We start from the raw sequence: 22606 nt of genomic DNA on the forward strand, positions 1-22606 counted from the left end.
ACAGGAGGAGAGGTGATGATTGAGGCACAGGCTAGAGTGAACCTGGAACATGGAGGGAGGTTCATGAGCCCCAGGACACGGACAGCCACAAGGAGCTGAAAAAGCAAGCTAGCAGATCCCCCCTCGGGCCTCAGAAGGAGCGAATCTTGTCGATCAATGCCCTGCTGTTAGCCCAGTGAGACTAATTTCAGACTTCTGACCTCCAGAGCTGTGAGAGAATACACTTGTGTCGTTTTAAGCCACCAAATTTGTGGTCATTTGCTCCAGTAGTGTTAGAAAACTAACACAGCCCCTTGTTGGGGTTGAGTAAGTCTTGGTTCTGAACCCTCTCTTTTCTCTTACTCCCCTGAACAGCCGCAACAAAACCCTCAGCTAATAATCTGGGCTCCATGAGCTAGCCTGCTCCTCTCTCTGCTAGAATGCCTTCCATATGTACTCCCCCCTCTCAGACTTCCAGACTCAGTTCAGCCGTCACTTCCACCAGGGGGCCTGCTACGGCCCCTCCCACACCCATCAGGCTGAAGCAGAGACCCACAGCACTCGCGATGGTGACCCTGCCACCACACCGCTCAGCTTCCTTCATTCACGCCTCATTCTCTGCCAGACTGTGAACATCAGCAGAGGCTTTGTGCATGGAATGAATGGGTGGTGTGTTAGGAGAAAGCCCAAGGTGAAAGGTCCTCTGGTGAAATAAACATGCTCTGTCTGGGTGGGTGCCCTCATCTGCGCCTTCACTTGGGGCCCGCCTCGTGAAGCCAGCGTGTCACTTTGCACCCTGGATGGTTTCCTGTGGACATACCACACGCCCCTTCAAGCCTAGTAAGTTTGCATGATGTGAACTGCCATCATCATCTACCAAACGCTTGCTCCTCCCGCATTCCCTGGCTAGCACTGGCACCACCGCCAACCCCTCCGGGACTCTGGAGTTACCAGAACTCTTCCTTCTCCTTCTTTCCGCACCCGGTTATTCCGGAAGTCTTGCCATTTCTACCTTAGGCACATCTCTCAAGTCCATCTTCTTTCCTCTGTCTCCACTGCCCCCGGTGCAGCCCAGACTCCCATCACCTCTTCACTGGACCCAGCTACGGCCTCCTCCCTGGTCTCTCTGCCTCCAGGAGGGCCCCAGCCAGCCGCTTCTCCACACACACACACACACACACACACACACACACACACGCACACACAGCCGCCACCAGAGGGCGCTGTTAGAACCCATGTTGAGCGCGTTGCTTACCCGCTCCGGAAGAGCAGATACAGACGGGTGTTTGGGGCCGTTATGTGCTGCCCATCAGCTGCCCTTCTCCAGTATTTCCTAAGAGACCACAGCTGCTGATGGCAGATGCCCCCCCCCCCCCCCCGCCCCTATCTACGTCCCTGCCTACTGGATCGTGATCCCCAGTTCCGCCAAGAGACCAGCTGCAGCTTCCCTCCTCTGTGGCCAGCCCTGTGACCCAAAGGGACCCTGCCCTGTAGGGCCGGCAGAGTCCTTCTAAGGCATTCAGCGACTAGAGACCCATTCTCATCACGGCAAGCATAGTAAACTTCTCTTGCATCAAATGCCATTTATTGCCATAAATGTTTTGAAAAGGATTTTTGTAATTTCGAGTTTGGTGAAGAGCAAGTCACTCCTTTTGTTTTGTAACTTGAACTTAACTATACTTATTATAACGAAACAAGAATTGGTTTGGATCGCCCATGACTAGTTGGCATTAATACTGTACTTGCAGACATTTTAATGAAACATTTGTTCATTCTGATGTTGCTGTTTTTCTGCTCACGTTTTGGAGCCAGTGTCGTTTTCTTCCCAGGGCTTAACTATTCTATATTTGTGTAAGCTCTTAAAAAGCTCATGGGCCCCAAGCCATGAAGCCATGAGACCATTAAAATATCCTTGGCTCTCTGTAAAGAGAGGGCTGAGCTCACAGCAGAGCTGGGTGGCTGGGGTCCGGGGGCTTCCAGCAGCTCACATACACGGGCATCAAGGCCACCCCTATTGTGCCAAAGAGTGACAACAAGAAGAGACTTTGAGGGAGGAGGAGGTCAGGAAATTCTGAGCAATCCCCCTGCCCCCATGGCCACCTCCACGTTGCACCCTCCTGCCCACCTTGCCCTCACTCTGTAAGTTCTGGCTCAGATATAGCTCTCTTGAAGTTTGGCTCCTTGAAGGACTTAAGGCCCTGAGCTAAGTGGCAAGAGATCAGAGCTGTTGGTTCTCCCACAGCTCAGTCCCCTTTTCATTTCCCCAGCGTTCCAACCTCATAGGACTGTATCATGAGGACTGGAGGCTTTGGGGTCAGAAAGGCGTGGGTTCATATGTTGGCTCCATCTTGAATTAGTTCCATGATTGGGGGCAAGTCACTCATTTCCTCATCTGCAAAATGAGTCGAATAGTACTAACTCATGGGCTATCGTGAGGATCAAACATGAAGCCACTAGCATAATGCTTGGCAGTCTGTAGGCACTTGATAGAGAGGAGTTGCCTTCTCTCCAGCCATTTCTGAACCCACAATCTCACCAGTCATGGAGTTTGGCCACCCATGTCCTGGCTTCCTTCCCTTTTTAGGACCTTGACACCAGGGCATCAGGATGCCAATCCTGTAGGAGAAAGGGGATGGGAGGTCTATTTACCACATAGCTGGTAGATATTGGGCACAGTTCTGGGGACTTTAAGCAGGTGCCACTATCACCCTTGAAGGCCTGCTTGACAGAAATATTTACATTTTCCTGCCAGGTTCTGTTTTCCCTTACCCACCTGGAGTGCTCCGCCACTCCAGAGGGGTGTAAGGCAGAATGTGTAATCCTCTCCACCAAGTTCCAAGCCCATCTTCACCAAGAGAATATTGATTCTAACTAAACACCACTTCCCCTAACCATTGCACTTGACCCCACTATTTAAGCACAGCAGGAAGGCATGTCTTTTAAAATAGATAAAAAAAGAAAGGTAGGTACTTAATTTCAGCAGTCATCATGAAAGATTTTGAGTCAGCAAATCCAGCAAATGGATTGTGGCTAATGTCTTTTCCTTACAGAAAGCAGATGGCTGGTATCCAGCCTCCATCAAAACGGCAGTCAGCCTGCAAAAGATAGCAGCACAAACTTGGCCCACTTCCACCCTCCACCAAAACTTCATGTGGCTTCTTCAATTCCGGGGGCAATGTCTCAAGAAATTGAAGTCAGATACTGCTCCACAAACAAGAAGTAAGTTTTCTAAACTGTCTTCCAGTTACCGCCATCCCCACCCCCCACCCCCATCACCACTATTCAGCCATTATCCATGAGTGCCTACTATGTATCCGGCGGGATCTACTCTGCGTGGCTTTGGGGTTGGCATCTATTTTCCAGGGAGAAAATTGAGGCTCAGAGAGGATAAATCATTTCTCCAAAATTACCCACTTGGTGAGAAGCAGGGCTGGGATTCAAAGTGTGGTCACTCGGACTCTAAAGCCTAACTTCATTCTACTATGATATAATTTCTCTCCTCTTTCTCCCTTTACCACCCTGACACACCTCTTCCTTTGTTTGTCAGCTCTTGTCACCTCCTCCTCTCCAATCGTCCCTAATTTTTGGCATACCCTCAAGATTAAATTGTTCACTTTCACTCACAAGGTACACTTGTGGCTACCTCATAGCAGTGCTTACTACAGTCTGTTATTACTTTATGTCCACTACTCTCCCAATTCCCTCCAGACTTACACTCTTTGAGGACAGACACTGTCCATTGGTCATGTATCCCTGGAACCCAGGGTTTGGCTCATGGTACACTCAAAAGTCTGTGATCTAAATCCATGAATGAATAAATGGATTCATAGATGGGTGGATGAAGAGACATGTACATTAGTGGATGAGTGATTGAGTACATTAACAGATGGTTCAGGAAAACTCAAATCTACACTTATAACCCTTCCCAGTTCACTCCATTCTTATATCTCCAGATGCCTATCGAAACTTTCCACTTGGCTCCTTTGTTATCATCTAAAATGAAACGTGTACAAACCTAATCTCCACCCTAGCCGATTCCTTATCTATTTTCTGACAATAGAACTGCTATTCTTCCCAGGGTTGCCATCACTGGTCCTCTGATCGATTCATTCAGTCAACAATATTTTTTACGTGTGTGCATGTGTGTGTATGTGTGTGTGTGTGTTTGACTGTCTGCTATGCACTATGAATAAGACAGGCAAGGTTCCGAGAGAACTCAAAGGAGCTCAGAGTCAACAGTGGGGTGGAAGATAACATAGCAGACAATAGGCAAGTAAAAAAGTTAACAGGACAATTACAGAGCATAATGAGTGATACAGTAAGGAAACATAGAACGATGAAAGGGAACTAAGGGACCTCACTCTAAATAGGATGGGAGGGAGGGCTTGTTTGAAGCAAGGCCTGAAGGATGAGAATAAGCCATTCAATATAACAGTCGAATGAGCATTCCAGGCAGAGGAATCAGCAAGTGCAAAGCTTTCTGGGCTGGAACAATCCTGGGGTGTTTCAGGAACGGAAAGGGGCCAGATGTGGCTGGAGTGCAGTGAACAGCAGGAGACTGTATGACATGAAGTGTTAACAGACCTGAACCAGGTCGTGCAGGGTCTTGAAGGCCAGTAAGGAGTCAGATTTTATTCCAAGAGCAATGGGAAGCCATTGAAACATCTCAAGCAGGGGAATGACATGACCCCCCCTGGCATGCAGGCAAAGAGCTCCCCCACCCCAGGTGCAAGTGATTCACAGGTGTGTTATCTCGAGTCACTGGGAAAGGGTTAACTCCAATTCCATTTAAACTGTTACCTCGCACAGAAAGGGAAAACATCCAAATGATTTTTGTAAAGTCATCATAGCATCGGTGGCCATCCTGACCAAAAGGCACAGCAAAAAGGAAACAAACCAAGCTTATTTGTAAGTACTAATACAAAACAATCTTTAAAATTTTAGTGAATAGAATAATGAAGCACTTTAAAAGAACAACACACTGCAACCAAATTAACCTTATACCAAAAAGGCAAGAATGGTTTAATAGTAATGAGCTATATTATAGGGGCGCTATATAATGAGCTATATTATGGGTGGCTCAGTTGGTTGAGCATCTGACTTTGGCTCAAGTGGTGATCTCGCAGTTCATGAGTTCGAGCTCCATATCGGGCTCACTGCTGTCAGCATGGAACCCCCTTTGGATCCTCTGCCCCACCCCCCTTTCTCTGTGCCTCTCTTTCTCTCTCTCAAAAAAAGCTATATTATAATTACATAGGTTGAGAGATCAAAGTGGCAAAGACATGATCATCTCTGAAGAGACTGAAAAGATATTTGACAAATTCACCATATATTCTTGATGTTTGAAAAATTTCTTAGTAAAATTGGAGCAAATGGATAGTTCCTAAATATTTTGTGCCAAAAATCAACATCGTACTTAATGGTGAGATATTGGAAACATTCCCATTAAAGTCAGGAACAATAATTCTAGAGATGCATTAGGAACAATTGGATAAGAGGAAGAAATGAGAGATATAAATAAGAAAAGAAGACAAAAATTGTCATTTTTGTGACCAATAAATTCAAGATCATCTATAAACTATTATAACTAATTAGAAAGTTTAGTATGGTTGATAAATAGAGATCGATACATGCAAAAATTCGACCATCCTGTTGTGTATCATTATAATAAAAGATGTAATTTTAAAATATGTCAGTTCAGGGAAGTACATGAAAAGATGTTCAACATCCCTAGACATTAGGGTAATGCTAAATTAAAACCATGATGAGATATCACTACACGCATATTAGAATGGCTAAAATAAAAAAGAAATGATAATACCAAATACTGGCAAGGAAGTAAGGAGCCGGGTCTTTTATCCACTGCTGGTAGGAAAGCAAAATGGTAGAGCTGTTCTGGAAAATAGAGAGCAGTTTCTTAAAAAGTTACATATACACTTACCATACAATCTGTAAATGACTCCCGAGAAGCGAAAATGTGTTCACAGAACTAGTACGTGCATGTTCATACCAGCTTTATTTGTAAAGTCCCCAAATTGGAAACAAGCCAGATGTCCTTCCATGGGTGAATGGTTAAACAAAATGTGGCTTATCTATACAATGGAATAATACTCAGGAATAAGAAGGAACAGACTGTTGACGTGTGTAACAATTTGGGTGCATCTTAAAGGGATTACGCTGAGAGGAAAAGGTTCCACACTCTATGATTGCATCTGTATGACCTTCAGAAATATCAAAAGCTTAGAGATGGAGACCAGAGTAGTGGTTGCCAAGGAAACCAGGGAAATCAGGCAAGGGTGTGATGATGAAGAGGTAACAAGAGAGACAGAGATCCTTGGGGGCACCTGGGCGACTCAGTCGGTTAAGCATCTGACTTCGGCTCAGGTCATGATCTCGTGGTTCGTGAGTTGGAGCCCCACGTGGAGCTCTATGCTAACAGCCTGTTTCAGATTCGGTGTCTCCCTCTCTTTCTGCCCCTCCCCCACTCGCACTCTGTCTCTCTCGCAAAAAATAAACAAACGTTTGACAAAAAAAAGAGAGACAGATCCTTTGTGGTGATAGTACAGTCCTATATCTTAATTGCAGTGGTGTTTATACAAATCTAAATATGTGATAAAATGTCACAGGACTATCCATGAAGGCATAGTGAAAAAGGAGTGTGTGCCAACACCGGTGAAATCCAAATAAGGTCTGCAGTCTAGTTAATTGTACGATATTAAAGTACAATCGCTTGTTTTGATAATGTACTGTAGTTATTTGAGATGTGGCCACTGGGAGAAGCTAGGTGATGGCCACAGAGGCCTCCTGGCAGTACTTTTGCAACTTCTTGTAAGTTTATAATTATTTAGAAATAAAAAGGAAAAGAAAATGCCATTTCCAGTTACAACAAAAGCCATTACCCAAGAACATACAAGAACAGAGAGCTTTGCCATCTTTATGAGCCAGTAAATCTCAAAATGCACAAGATGGAAATTCTCCTTAAATACTAAATAAATTCAATACAACTCCATAAAACATTCCAAAAGGCTTTTTTGCTTCAGAAAAGTTTTCAAAGAATTTGACAAGCTGATTCAAAGAGTAATACAGAAGGATGAAGGGCAAAACTTCCAACGGAATGTAAGCTCCATGACAATAGAGATGTTTATCTATTTTGTTCAACTCCATACCCTGGAGCGGTGCCTGGCACCTAGTAGGTGCTCAAAAAATCTTTGCGAACAAATAGATGACAACCTGGAATAAGAGGAAGAGAAGGAAAGATTTACCCTACCAGCTATTAAGACTTACAATGATTTGAGACTATAATATTGGCATAGGGGTAAATAAACAGATAAAATAGAATATAACGTTTAGGAACATAGTTATGAAAACTTGTCATATAGGGGAAGCAGGATCAGTCAGTGAGGAAAAGATAAACCTCAAATGTGCTTTAAAAAAATAACTCCATTTGTGGTAAGCACAGCATAGCATATAGAGATGTTGAACTTCAATGCTGAGCACCTACAAAACTAATGTTACATTGTGTGTCAACTTTACTCATGCAAATTAAAAAAAAAAAAGGATCGGGTGTTTTTTTTTAATTTTTTAACGTTTTTATTTATTTTTGAGACAGAGAGAGACAGAGCATGAATGGGGGGAGGGGCAGAGAGAGAGAGGGAGACACAGAATCTGAAACAGGCTCCAGGCTCTGAGCTGTCAGCACAGAGCCCGACGCAGGGCTCGAACTCATGGACCGTGAGATCATGACCTGAGCCGAAGTCGGAGGCTTAACCGACCGAGCCACCCAGGCGCCCCTGGGATCAGGTGTTTATATGGAAAAACAAAACAAAACTAGGTCCTTTTCTGTATTGAGATTTGCATTCCGCTATAAGTCACATGAAAGTGGCCTAACCAAAAATGGATTTGTCTTCTTTCACAACAAGAATTCTAAATATATACAGAAGAAAAAAATTATAAAACTTAAAAATCAACAACAAAGTCCAGAGGCAGACGGGCGCAGCAGCCCCACAACGTCATTAATGGTCTAAGTTCTTTCTGTCTGTCCCTCCACCATCTTCAGCTTGCAGCTTCTGTCTTTAAGATTGTCACCTCACGCTGGCATAAGGGTGATTAACCTCTAGCCTATTTTTCAGAAAAGAAGTAGGAGAGGGAAAGAAAGGAGGTAGAAGGGAAAAGACCCTTAAGTCAATGTTTTCGTAGAAATCGCCAAGGCTCTTCTGCTTATACCTCATTGGGCAGAGCCATGTCACCTGACCTCTTCTGGCTACAAGGGAGTCCAGAAAGGTGAGGAAGTATCCTGTAGACCTGAATTGAAATATCCTGGGAGTATTTTTTTTAATGTTTATTTATTTATCTTTAATAGAGAGAGAGAGAGAACACAAGTAGAGGAGGGGCAGAGAGAGAGAGAGAGACAGAATCTGAAGCAGGATCCGGGCCTCGAACAGTCAGCACAGAGTAGGGCAGAAGGCTAGTGTGCCACACAACTTTGCATCATACGCAAAAGGTGGATTGAAAATCTAGAGACAAAAACTTTTCAAAGGTGATATAGGAGAATATCCTTATAACTGACATCAGAGTAGGGAAGAGGGTTTTTTTCTTTCATCCTTCTAAAAAAATTTTTTATTTAAATCTAAGTCAGTTAACATACAGTGTAATAATGGTTTCAGGAGTAGAAGTCAGGGATTCATCACTTACATATAACACCAAGGGCTCATCTCAAAAAGTGCCCTCCTTCATGCCCATCCCCCCACACAACACCCTTCCAGCACCTCTCAGTTTGTTCTCTGTATTTAAGAATCTCTTACGGTTTGCCTCCCTCTCTGCTTTTACCTTATTTGTCCTTCCCTTCCCTGATGTTCATCTGTTTTGTTTCTTAAATTCCACATATGAGTGAAATCATATGGTACCTATCTTTCTCTGACTGACTTCTTTCACTTAGCATAATACATTCTAGTTCCATCCACCTTGTTACAAATGGCAAGATTTCATTCTTTTTGATTGCCGAGTAATAGTCCATTGTGTAATCCATGCCATATATCTGTGCCACAGTTTCTTTATCCATTTGTTAGTCAAAGGACATTAGGACTGTTTCCATAATTTGGCTATTGTGATAGTACTGCTATAAATATTGGGGTACATGTGCCCCTTAAAGATGCAAAAAAGCATAAACTTTGATTTGATGAACACATCTGATTGCCTTAAAACTTTAAACCTATGTATATCAAAATACACTATAAATAAGGTTAAAAGTTAAGTCACACACTGGGAGAAGAAATTTGCAATACATATAAGCATACATACAAGCATATAATATTATTTGCATACATATAATATTGTGATTAATATGCAGTATATTTAAAGAATTCATATAAAATAATTCTTTAAACAACCTAACAGAAAACTGGCAAAGGATATGAACAGGCAATACACAAAAACTCCCAATAGGCAATAAGCACATGAAAAGATACTTAACCTCACTAGTATCCAAATTTAAGCACTCATAATTGAACATTTCTACCTACCAGGCTGGCAAAAGCTTAAAAGTCTAGTAATTCCAAATATTGGTGAGGATGTTGAGAAACAGGAACTCTCACATATCACAGGGGGGAGTGAAAATTGGCACAATCACTTTGGAGAGCAAGTTGTTTTTGCATATATTGGAAGGGCCAGAAATTTTACTTCTGGATTATTAACCAGAGAGAAATGCTCTCACATGGGCTATGGAGACACACATAAGGAAAAATATGTTGTACTACTTGCAATAGATAAAAAAAAAATGGAAACAGTGTAACTATGTCTCAGTGGAGAAGTAGATTTTTTAAAAATGGTTTATCATACAACAGCCCACTAGAGAGCAGTTAAGATGGCCTGACTAGCTCTAAATGTATCAACATGGCTGAATCTTGAATTCCAATTGGCCAGGGAAAAAGGCACATTGTAAGTGTATCATCAAGTTTGATACCATTCAAAAAAAAAATGCCAGATACATAAATGTTTAATACACACGAATTTAACTTATTTATTTAATGTTAAATACACATTGAGTATAGGTACATGTGTATTAACAAATGCACAAAAACATGCATCCACAGCATCTTCCACATGGTGGGAATATTGGAGGAAGGAAGGAAGGGTGTGTGTTCACTATGGAACTTAAGATGTGCCTGTGTTGGGGCCCCTGGGTGGCTCAGTCAGTTAGGCATCCAACTCTTGGTTTCAGCTCAGGTCATGATCTTGCAGTTTTGTGGGCTTCAGCCCCATGTTGGGTTCTACGCTGGCCTGCTTGTGATTCTCTCTCCCTCTCTTTCTCTAAAATAAATAAACTTAAAAACAATAAGGGAGCTGCAGGGCCATCACCAAGGGGAGAAAATAATGGAACAATCTGAGCATCAAAGTAAAAAGTGATAGTCATGGATGAAAACCATTGAAAAAAAGTAAGAATTCATGAACCCACGCTGGTGTGAACGATGATGCCAACTGATAAAAGAAGAAGGAATAATGGAGTTAGAAAATCACTATTTGGCAAACATCACAGTAATAATTGTCTCAGGCAACAACCATCAATAGTTGTTAAAACTAGTAGATGAAAATTTGATGAGTCACAGGAGATCTACAGAGTCTCAAAGTATCTGGCTTTATTACAATATTTACGTATTATACTAAATGAAGAAATTGGGAATATTCATCCTGAGAAGAGAAGATCGGGGGATATAATGGTGGTTTTTAAATATGACTTTAAAATGCTGTCATCTGTGGTCTCAAGGCAAGATGGAAATTTCAAGAATTCCTAATTTGGCTCAATATAAGGAAGAATTTTTTAGCCTAAAACATAAGTTAAAAAAAAAAAAAGACTCAGAACATATTCAATTATTCCCCAACTCTAGAAATTTTAACATTCATTTATTCTAGGATTCTAAGACTGTATCATTCAATTATTCTGAGACTCTAGGATTTCAAATATATAGTTTACAATTCTAAGATTCTCATTCTTTTATTCTGATTCCAAGATTCAAAGACTTCATGATTCTGGTATAATTCCTGTTTCTGTGGTCATACCAGTCATAGGAAAAACACTGAGGTATTTGTCTCTAAATCTCACCTAGCTTCATAACTGGAAATCCAAATGAATTGGACCTTCCTACCCATCCTTTATGACTGGGAACAACTGTCCTCTGGCTGTGTTCCTGAAGATAAGGAAGGCTTCCAGCATTTCACCTTAAAATATACTATTTCTAGGGGAGGAGCCAAGATGGCGGAACAGCATGGAAGCTTTTTGTGTGTCTCGCATCCATGAAATACAGCCAGATCAACACTAAACCATCCTGCACACCTAGAAAATTGATCTGAGGATTAACACAACAATATGCACAACTTGAACCACAGAATTCAGCAGGTACATGGTGGGGAGAGGTGAACTGGGGGAGAGAGAAGCCGCGGAGGGCAGGGAGTGGCTTTTGTGTGCAGAGAGAGGACGGAGATGGGGGGGTGGAGAATATGGGAAAAGCACCTCCCCCCAAAAGCAGCTGGAGAGAAAGTGGAAAAGTGGAAACAGTCGCAGGGACTGAACTAAAAAGGGAGAAAGGAAAGGGTTTAAATTCCATTAAGACTCTATAAACAGAGGGAACAGAGTCTGAAACTCCACAGCTCAATACCTGGCGGTGTTCTGGTGGGAAGGGCGAATCCCCAGGAGCAGAGTGAAATCCGGGGTTCTTCAGGCCACACAGGGAGAGGCAGTTCCCTGCTGGGAGGACACCTGGTAGAGGCTGTGTGGGTCCCCCAAAGGCAAGGCCCCAGTGGACTCCAGAGAGCAATCACATTCACTGGTGCTGGAACAAGGTTGTTAAGGGTGAGGCCTGGTGCCAGATGTGTGTTGTGATTTTCCATAATCCCTGAAATGCTGCAGCTACACTATCTCATGAACTTTTTCTTGGGCGCAATCTCTGGGCATCGGCAGCAGCACGAACCTGCAAACGTTCCTGGGTGCGGCTGGCATTCGGGCATTACTCAGTGAGACCCTCCCACAGAGGGGCAGAACAGTCAAAGCTGCAGTCCCTCAGAAGTAAGGGGTCGGGAAAAACAGCCACCTCTGAGACAAAACTCAGGAAGGAGGTGCTGCCTGGGGCTTGGTCACAGTCTGTGTAAAAGCGGGGAGTGGATGGAAGCCAAATACAAAGGACAGGTGCGTGATTGCTGATCCGGTAGAACAGAGTTTCGATACTAGAGACTGGGTAGCTGGGTGATGCCATTTTCACCGCTCCCGCGCACGCGCCTACACACCTACAAGAGCCACAACAATCCACCCTAGTAAGCTAAGCAGCGCCATCTAGTGGAGAAAGGAGCCATTACACTAAGTGCCACCCAACTGGGCCAACCTCGCTCTTCAGGAACCAAGTCTCTCTGCCTGCTTAGTTTATGGACTCTAAAGTGCTTCATAGTTTGACTTCTAGGGGAAACGAAGTAATTTCAGACGTATTTCAGTCTGTTCACTGGTCCATCTATTCAATTTTATTTCTTTCTTCCTTTTTTCTTTTTTCTCTTTTTTGTTTCTTTTCTTTTTCTTGAATACAGAAAGAGAAAAAATTCATTTTTATTTTCAATTTTTATTAAAAATATTTTTCTTTAATTTTTTTCTACTATATTTTTTACTTTTCTGTAAATTTTTTCAAACTTTATTTTACTTCCATTATGTCATTTTAGTCTATTTCAGGGTATTTGATTTTCAAATTTTCAAACGATTTACTTTTTTTTTCTTTCCCCTTTTTTCTCTAATCTATCAAGCCCATTTCAACACCCAGACCAAAACACACCTAGCATCTAGCATCATTTATTCGATTGTGTGTGTGTGTTTTAATTTTAATTGTTTTTACCTCATTAATTCCTTTTCTCTCTTCAAAATGATGAAATGAAGGAATTCACCCCAAAAGAAAGAGCAGGAAGAAACACCAGCTAGGGACTTAACCAACACAGATACAAGCAAGATGTCTGAACCAGAATTTAGAATCACAATAATAAGAATACTAGCTGGAGTCGAAACTAGATTAGAATCCCTTTCTGCAGAGATAAAAGAAGTAAAAGCTAGTCAGGATGAAGTAAAAAATGCTATAACTGAGCTGCAGTCCCTAATGGATGCCACAGCAGCAAAGATGGATGAGGCAGAACAGAGAATCTGATATAGAGGACAAACTTATGGAGAAAAATGAAGCAGAAGAAAAAAGGGAGATTAAGGCAAAAGAGCACGATTTAAGGATTAGAGAAACCAGTGACTCATTAAAAAGGAACAACATCCGAATCATAGAGGTCCCAGAAGAGGAAGAGAGAGGAATGGGTAGAAGGGTTATGTGAGCAAATCATAGCAGAAAACTTTCCTAACCTGGGGAAAGACACAGACATCAAAATCCAGGAAGCATGGAGGACTCCCATTAGAGTCAACAAAAACCGACCATCAACAAGGCGTATCATAGTCAAATTCACAAAATACTCAGGCCAGGAGAGAATCATGAAAGCAGCAAGGGAAAAAAAGTCCTTAACCTACAAGGGAAGACAGATCAGGTTTGCAGCAGACCTATCCACAGAAACTTGGCAGGCCAGAAAGGAGTCACAGGATATATTAAATGTGCTGAATCAGAAGAATATGCAACCAAGAATTCTTTATCCAGCAAGGCTATCATTCAAAATAGAAGGAGAGATAAAAAGTTTCCCAGACAAACAGATATTAAAGGAGTTTGTGACCACTAAACCAGCCCTGCAAGAAATTTTAAGGGGGACTCTCTGAGGGGAGAAAAGATGAAAATAAATAAATAAATAAATACCAAAAACAACAAACACTAGAAAGGACCAGAGAACACCACCAGAAACTCCAACTCTACAAGCAACATAAATGGCAATAAATTCATATCTTTCAGTACTTAAACTCTAAACGTCAATGGACTCAATGCTCCAATCAAAAGACATAGTGTAACAGAATGGATAATAAAACAAGATCCATCTATATGCTGTTTACAAGAGACCCACTTTAGACCTAAAGACACCCACAGATTGAAAATAAGGGGATGGAGAACCATCTATCATGCTAATGGTCAACAAAAGAAAGCCGGAGTAGCCATACTTATATTAGACAATCTAGACTTTAAAATAAAGACTGTATCAAGAGATGCAAAAGGTCATTATATCATAATCAAGGGGTCTATCCACCAAGAAGACCTCACAATTGTAAACATTTATGCACCAAATGTGAGAGCACCCAAATATATAAATCAATTAATCACAAACATAAAGAAACTCATTGATAGTAATACCATAATACTAGGGGACTTCAACACCCCACTCACAGCAATAGACAGATCATCTAATAAAACAATCAACAAAGAAACAATGGCTTTGAATGACACACTGGACTAGATGGACGTAATAGATACATTCAGAACATTTCATCCTAAAGCAGTGGAATATACATTCTTCTCTAGTGCACATGGAACATTCTCCAGAATAGACCACATACTGGGACACAAATCAGCCCTCAAGTACAAAAAGATCAAGATCATACTGTGAATATTTTAAAATATACTATTTCTAGTAGGTTTTTGATACCTATCCTTTGACATAATAGAAAGTTCTACCTTGCTAAGAGTTTTTAAAATTAATTAATGGGTGTCAACTTTTATCATGTTTTTCAAAATACATCTATTTAAAATGGTTATATGTTTCCTTTTTATTTAAAAATTTTTTTTAAGTTTATTTATTTTGAGAGAGAGAGAGAGAGAACATACAGGGTAGGCGCAGAGAGAGAGAGTCCCAAGCAAGCTCTGCGCTGTCAGCACATAGCCCATTGTGGGGCTCAAACTCACAAACTGTGCGCTCATGACCTGAGCCGAAATCAAGAGTTGGACACTTAACTGACTGAGTCTCCCAGGTACCCCTGTTGTATGATGTTTCTACTGAATTTGTTAGCATGTAGTATTATTTCTACAGATTTTATTATTAAACCAGTGTTCATTTGTGGACAAACATTACTTAAAATTGATAAATCATAATTTTTATGTACAATTCTGAACTGTTTGCTAACAATTTATTTAAGATTTTTGTATCTATGATTGGCCTCTAATTTTTCTTCTTATTGCTCCTGTCTACTTTGTCATGGTACCTCTATCATATTGACTTTCTAAACTGGAATGGGAAGTTTCCCTTTATTCTGCTTAATGGAATAATTTGCATAACATACAGATTGTCTGCTCTATGAGTTTTGTGAGACTCACCTGTAAAATCAAATAGATCACATATTTTGTTTTATCTTGTTTGGTTTTCCTTTATAGGTATATTTTTAGCAACTGATTCAATTTATTGAACTACTCAAGTTTTCTATTCCTTTTTAAATCAATTTTAGTAAGATATATTTTTTTTCCTAAGAATTACTTCTTTCCCCTTGGTGGGTTAGTTGTCTCTTGCTGAATAATAAATCACCCCCAAACTTCAATGCAATCCCAAACAAAATCCCAGCAAGTTATTTTGTGGATATCAATAAACCAACTCTAAGGTTTATATGGAGAGGCAAAAGACTCAGAATAGCTAACACAATACTGAAAGAAAAGTACAAAATTGGAGGGCCGATGCTACCTGATGTCAGGACTTACTATAAAGCTACAGTAATCAGGACAGCATAGTACTGGTGAGAGAACAGGCAGATAGATCAAGCGACAGAATAGAGTACTCAAGAATAGAGCGACGTGAATATAGTCAACTGATCTTTGACGAAGGAGCAAAGGCAATACAGTGAAGAAAAAGTCTTTTCAACAAATGGTGCTGGAACAACTAGACATCCATATGATAAAAAAAAAATCTAGACACTAGGCTGTCACACAACATAATGATCATAAACTTATATGTACAATGCAAAACAATAGAACTCCTAGAAGATAACATAGGAGAAAATCTACATGGCCTTGGGTATGGCAGTGACTTTTAAGTTTTTAAATTTTTATTTACTTTTGAGAGAGAGAGAAAGAGCATGAACAGGGGAGGGATGGGGGAGAGAGAGAGAGCGCGCAGGGGAGAGAATCTCAAGCAGCCTCCATGCCCAGTGGCCCAGTGGGGAGCCGGACATGGAGCCAACATGGAGCCCAACACAGGGGCTCTGTCTGGGGCTCCGTGTGGGGCACCACCTCACAATCACGAGATCATGACCTGAGCTGAAATCAAGAGTCCAACACTTAACCAACTGAGCTATCCAGCCACCCCCCAGCAGTGACTTTTTAGTTGTAACACCAAAGGCACAATCCATTAAAGGAGAAATCAATAAGCTGGATTTCATAAAAATTAAACACTTCTTCTCTGCAAAAGACATTGTCAAGCGAATGAGAAGACAAGCCACAGACCGTGAAAAATATTTGCAAGAGGTGTATCTGCTAAAGGACTATTACCCAAAATACAGTAAGAATTCTCAAAACTCACCGTAAGAAAATGAACAATCTGATTAAAAACAGGCAGAAGACCAGAGCAAACACCTCACCAAAGAAAATGTACAAATGGTTAATGGGCACGAGAAAAGATGCTCCACATCGTATGTCATTAGGTCAATGCAATTCAAACAGCAATGAAATACTACTACACACGGATTAGAATGACCCAAATGCGGAACCCCGGCGTCACCAAATGCTGGTAAGGATGTAGAGCAACAGGAACTCTCATTCATTGCAGGTGGGAATGCAAATGGTACACCCACTTTGGAAGTCAGTGGAGTGGTTTCTTACAAAACTAAATATAGTCTTATCGTATGCTGCAGTAATCATGCTCCTTCGAATTTACTCAAAGGAGTTGAAAATCTATGTCAGTACAAACACTTGTACACAGATATTTATAGCGGTTTTATTTATAGTTCCAGAACTTGGAAGCCAGGAGATCCCTCAGTAAGTCAATGGATAATTAACTGTGGTGTACCCAATGAAATATTATTTAGTACTAAAAAGAAAGGAGCTATCAAGCCGTATAAAGACACGGAGGAAACTTAAGTGTATGTTACCGGGGCGCCTGGGTGGCTCAGTCGGTTGAGCATCTGATTTCAGCTCAGGTCATGATCTCGCGGTCTGTGAGTTCGAGCCCCGCATCGGGCTCTGTGCCCACAGCTCAGAGCCTGGAGCCTGCTTTGGATTCTGTGTCTCCCTCTCTCTCTGCTCCTCCCCTGCTAGTGCTTTCTCTGTCTCTCAAAAATAAGTAAACATTAACAAAAAGTGTACATTACTAAGTGAAAGAAGCCAAGCTGACAAGGCTATATATATTGTACGATCCCAATGTATGACATTCTGGAACAGGTAAAACCATGGAGATAGTACTAAAGACAAAACCAAGATCACTAGTTGCCAGGGGTTGGAGGGAGAGGGGGAGGAATCTGCAGAGCAGAGAGGATTTTTTTTAGGCAGTAAAAATATTTCGTGTGGTACTATCATGGTGGATACATGTTATTGCACCTTTGTCAAAACCCATGGAAGGTAAAACACCAAGAGTAAAGCCTAATGTAGACTGTGGACTTTGGGTGATGTAGCATCAATGTGGGCTCACCAATCATAATAAATGTACCATTCTGGGATAGGTTGTTGACAGTGAGGGAAGCTGTGTGGGTGTGGGAGGAGGGGAAAGGAGAACTTTCTGTCGTCTCTGCTCCATTTTGCTGTGAACCTAAAACTTCTCTAAAAAATAAAGTCTACTCAAAATAAATACGTATAACTCAGTTAAAATAAATTGCCCCCAAACTTAGCACTTTCAATAACAAGAAATATTTATCTCACATAGTTTCTGTGGTCAGATTCCTGGATTCCTAGTCAGGAAAGACGAGCTGGGTGCTTTGGGTTCAAGGTCTCCCATGAAGTTGCAGTCAAGATGTCAGCCAGGGTCGCCGTCCTTTGAACCTTTGAGTGAGTCTAGAAGATTCCCTCCTAATTTGGGTCACTCATGGCTGAGAGGGGGAGGCCTCAGTTCCTCACCATGGGGAGCTCTCCATGGAGTTGCTTGGGTATCATCACAGTATGGGACTGGCTTCCCCAGAGTGAGTGATCCAAGAGAGAACAAAGTCAAACCACAGTCTTTTTTGACCCGGTTTTGAAAGTCACATGCCATCATTTTCATGATATCCTACTGGTTACACAGGTCAGCTCTAGTCAGTGTGGGAGAAGACTTCACAAAGCTGTGGCCACCAGGAAGTCAAGACAATTGTAGGCAAGCCTGGAAATTAGCTACTGCGTAAGTTTTTTCAAATTTATCAGCTAAGAGTAATTCTGACCAACCATTCTTTAAATATGTGCTATATCTACAACTGTCTCTCCTAACTGTTACAATCCTGAAAATTGTTGGTGTGTGACTTTTTTGCTTGTTTGTTTTTGTTTTTGGATAAGCCTGTCAGAGATTTGTCTATGTTAAGGAAGAAGCTTTTGGATTTTTTGACAGTCTCCAATGTATGGTCGTTATATATTTAATTACCTTGCTATTTTCTTTATATTTTCCCCCTTCTCCTTTCTTTGGTTTGTTCTGTACTGTCTCTAACTTCTTGAGTTTAATCACTAGAGTATTTTTAATAGTATTTGTTTCTAAAGTATGTATTTAGGTTATAAATTTCTCTGTGAATATTGTTTTTAGCTGCAGCTCATAAACTTTGATATGCAGTGTTTTCATTTTCTTTCGGCTCTGATTATTTTCTAATCCATTATAATTTCTTTTGAAAAAATTTTTTTAATATTTATTTTTTTTTGAGAGAGAGAGACAGAGTGAAAGTGGGGGAGGGTAGAGAGAGAGGGAGACACAGAATCCAAAGCAGGCTCCAGGCTCTGAGCTGTCAGCACAGAGCCCGATGTGGGGCTCCAACTCACAGACCGTGAGATCGTGACCTGAGCTGAAGTCGGATGCTTAAACAACTGAGCCACCCAGGAGCCCTCTAATTTCTTTTTAAACTCATGAGTCAATTTAGAAGCATTGTTTCTTTGTTTAATTGTAATATAATTGTACAACTTCCTTTTGGTTAGTATTTTTTTTACTATATCTTTTCCCATCAGGTTCCCCCCATGCTTATGTCAGTATGTTTTAATTATGTCTCTTGAAAACAATGTCTGGTTGCCTTTTGCTTTGTTTTGTGTTTTTCTCCAATCTGACATTCTCTGTCTTGTAACCAGAAAATTTTGATTATTTACATTTACCTCAATCACTAATATATTTAAACATATTTTTACCACTTTATATTGTATTTGCTATTTGCCATGTTTCTTCTTTGCTAATTTTTACCCTCTTTCTGCTCTTGATGAAGTTTTCTATATTCTTTTCTTTCTTTTCCTTTTATTTATTTTATTTATTTTTTAAGTTTATTTATTTATTTTGAGAGAGATAGAGAGTGTGCTAGTGGGAGAGGAGTAAAGACAGAGGGAGAGAATCCCGAGTGGCTCTGCACTGTCAGTGCGGAGCCTGATGTGGGGCCCAAAATCACAAACTGCAGGATCATGACCTGAGCCAAAGTCGGATGCTTAACTGACTGAGCCACCCAGGTACCCCCCACTCCGTTTCTTTCTTTTAATGTGCATTTTTAAGTTGATAACCATTTTAGGTTAATGATTTAATCTGTATCTCTACTCTCCTTACAAACATAAAAGGACTTTAGAATACTTGAAATCTGATCACTCCCTCCCATCAGACATGATATTATTCTCCAGTATTTTAGTTCCATGCTGTTTTCTTATTACTCAAGTTAGTTTAAGCATGGCCAGATCCTCAAATGACTAATACACTAAAATAGACACCTTCAAAGCAGTGGTTCAGACAAGAGAGAAGTGTTCTTTCTTTCTCACATAACATTCCAGAAGCAATGAAGTGGTCTAAGGCTGTTAGGCAGCTCCATCCTATGAGGTCACCCCAGATAGTTTTCTTCTATCTGCTTCTTCTACCCTCCCCTACCTAGGGTTAAATCCTGGCACCAGAATGTTCTTAACCACCATATCATAATCATCTTAACTACCTAGATGATAGTTCACCTCTACCATGTCCACACTCTACCCTATGGGAAGGGAGAAAGATGAAACTGAACGCAAGCAACTTCTTTTAAGGAAGTGACTTGCAAGTACCTATGATTGCTCTTTGTTGCAAAGGAGGCTGGGAAATGTAGTCTTTTGCTGGGTGACCAAGAGCCTACCTAAAACTTGGAGGCTTCTGTTATGGGAAGAAGGTGAGAATAGGCTTTGGGAAATAAGTTGCAGTCTTCATAGGCATCAGCAGAATCCTGTGTCCTCTTTTAACTTTCTCTGTGTTTGCTTCAACCTTGGGCAAGCAGGCTCCCTGCTCCCCCAGTGATGGCAAAGATGGTCACTAACAACATTATCCTAATGGTCTCTCATTTTAGCGATTCCAGTAAAAAGAGAGAGAGAGAGAGAGAGAGAGAGAGAGAGAGAGAGGCTCCTTACAAATAGTTCCAACTGAAGTCTAGGATTTCCTCTAATTGCTCCAGTGGGGATCACATGTCCATCATAAACTAGTCACTTTGGCCATGGGGATGCAGTGCCCTGGTAAATAGGGGTGGGTCACATAGTCATCTCAGGAAGGTGTATCAAGTAGGGTTAATACTATGCAAACCATAGGAACTGAAAGTCAGAAAGAAGTGGTCCCCAACAGACAAATAATGAGGTGCTTCTGTCATCAGAATGGATGCTGAGCAAGCAACAGAAACAGGTAACCATTAGATTTATCTATCCTATCAGGTACTGGATGGTTCAAGAAAGTTGTACCATTGAATGTGTTTTAAAAATCCAAATGAATGAAGGTGGAAGGTGATATTGGCGATGAAGTTGCCTGGAATACTCTTACTTACAATACTGATAGGAGAGCTTCTACTCATCTCTCCTTAGTCATACATTCAGCACCTTATGAATGAACCTCTGTTATGCTGACCATACTGCTTGCTAATTATTTATTTTGTCTGTCTCCCAGTCCTCCCATAACACACCCCTCTAATTGAGGGCTCCCTCGGAGCTAGAATTCGTTTGTGTTCCACAATGCCCAAGGCACAGAGTGGACATCAGGAGACTAGACTTGTTAAATGAAAGCAAGGTAAAGTCTCAATGACTCTCAGTAGCCCCTGCCAGTTTCCAATCCCTTTGAAAATCATTATTGGAAAGACACGCACCAAATCCCAGGGAGTTCTGCAGAACTGGAGGTCAGACCAGATTATGTTGTTTATAGAAATGTATTTCCTAATGACTGGAAAACAGTGCCAGGCACCATATTATTTGTGGAACTCAAATCAAATCATAAAAAGACAAAGACCCAAGTAGGAGGAAGTTCAACAGATAATTGATTAATCAGAGTTGTCTTCTCATCCTGTTTGATTCTAAGGTTAAAACACACACACACACACACACACACACACACACACACACACACACACACCAGCTGCGTTTTGCAGTTCCCAATCTAAACACGTAAGTGACTTCCTCCCCAGAAACACCAATGCCCCAGCTTACTTGATGCTGAAAACTCTACCTATCTTGGAGAGAAGCAGAGACGAAGGCCAGTGAATGTTGCTAGGGATAGACAGTAGAACACAGTATAGGAGACATAAATGGGGGGCCATGAAGAAGAGGCCAAAGGGTACTTAGAAAAACAAGAGGTCTTCCTGGAGAAGATGTCCAAGTGGCTGGCCTGCTTGGGAAGCTCCACCTAGGGTTTCCTGGGTGGGTCCTTTGAATACTAATAGCTACCACTCACTAAGCCATTGCTGTATGCCAGATGTTGTGGTAAGCATTTTTAGTGCAATATCTCGTTTTAGGGATGTCCAGGTTGCTCAGTCGATTAAGTGTCCAACTCTTGATTTTGGCTCAGGTCATGATCTCACAGTCATGGGATGGAGCCCCACATAAGGCTCATATGTCCATGGCCGTACAGCTAAGGAATGTAAAAGCCAGAATTTGAATCACTGTGGATTTGATTTGACTCAAAGCTTCCACTCTGAGACCTTAACTGTCTTCAGCAAATCACTTGGAGGTAACTATCATTTCCTGCATTCTATAAATGAAGCTACTGAGGCCCAGGGATGATCCAACTTGCCCAAGTGACACGGATAGTAAGTGTCAGAGCCTAATCAAGCCTGTCTAACTCCAAGATCTACCGTGCCTCTTCGGTAGAGGAAGAGCAAAAGCCAGGGGTCAGGAACATGCCAGAATCTCCCTTTGCATCAGGACCCACCCTGCCCTAGGAGTCTGTCCCCTTGTTTCCTTTCTGCCCCCAATCTCCACACTTAGGTCCCTTCCAGGAATGTTCTTTTCCATGTCTCTCCCCAGTGTGGCCCCTGGGCTGAATAGGGGCTGGTAGCTCTTGGGCAGCTCTAAGACACCTTTCCCCTAAAGGTCCTCTAAAAAAGGAACAGCTACCGCACCACCAGCCTGGGGACTCACACCCCCACACATCTGAACAAGGCTTGTGCATGACTGGCAAGTGCTTGGATCAGGAAACCGAGTTACTAGCCAATCCCGCCTAGTAACTGGCCAACAACACCAGCTTTCTCTTTAAAAAGCGTCTATTCTGGGACAGACATTTCACTAGGGATATCCTTCATATTTTAAAAACCGAATCCCCCCACCTCCGCGATTGGCCCTATTTTACAAAAGAGGAGCCT

This window comes from Lynx canadensis, chromosome D1 (genome assembly GCF_007474595.2).
Source record: "Lynx canadensis isolate LIC74 chromosome D1, mLynCan4.pri.v2, whole genome shotgun sequence".
NCBI lineage: Eukaryota > Metazoa > Chordata > Mammalia > Carnivora > Felidae > Lynx > Lynx canadensis.